Here is a 908-nt window from a genome sequence, read left to right on the forward strand (position 1 = left end):
TGTAATCCCAGCAATTTGGGAGGCTGAGGCAGGTGGATCACCGGAGGTCAGGAGTTCAAGATCAGCCTGGCCAACATGGTGAATCCCCATCTCTATGAAAAACACAAACATTAGCCGGGTGTGGTGGCGCATTCCTGTAGTCCCAGCTGCTTGGGAGGCTGAGGCAGGAGAATTGCTTGAACCAGGGAGGCAGAGGTTGCAGTGAGCCAAGACGGCACCACTGCACTCCAGCCTGGGGGACAAGAGCAAGACTCCATCACACACACACACACACACACACACACACACACACCCCAAAGGCAGAAAATGTATAGAAAACAAATACAGATAAAAAATAAGGGTAACAAATAGAAAACAGTAACAAGGCCAGGTGCCATGGCTCACACCTCAATTCCAATACTTTCGGAGGCTGAGGCAGGAGGATCACTTAACACCAAGAATTGAAGAGCAGCCTGGACAACATAGTGAGACTCTGTCGCTACAAAACAAACAAACAAATAAAAAAGCTTAGCAGGCAGGGCGCAGTGGCTCACGCCTGTAATCCCAGCACTTTGGGAGGCCGAGGTGGGCAGATAACGAGGTCAGGAGATCGAGACCATCCTGGCTAACACGGTGAAACCCCGTCTCTACTAAAAATATAAAAAAAATTAGCCGGGCATGGTGGTGGGTGCCTGTAGTCCCAGCTACTCTGGGGGCTGAGGCAGGAGACTGGCGGGTGAACCCAGGAGGAGGAGCTTGCAGTGAGCCGAGATCTCACCACTGCACTCCAGCCTGGACGACAGAGTGAGACTCCATCTCAAAAAAAAAAAAAAAAAAAGAAAAGAAAAGAAATTATCATTAGTGGCACACAGATTTAAATATATTTGATCCATTTCTATTGCCCTTATTTATGCTCAAATTGTCCTACT

Source organism: Mandrillus leucophaeus, unplaced genomic scaffold (assembly GCF_000951045.1).
Source record: "Mandrillus leucophaeus isolate KB7577 unplaced genomic scaffold, Mleu.le_1.0 Scaffold848, whole genome shotgun sequence".
NCBI lineage: Eukaryota > Metazoa > Chordata > Mammalia > Primates > Cercopithecidae > Mandrillus > Mandrillus leucophaeus.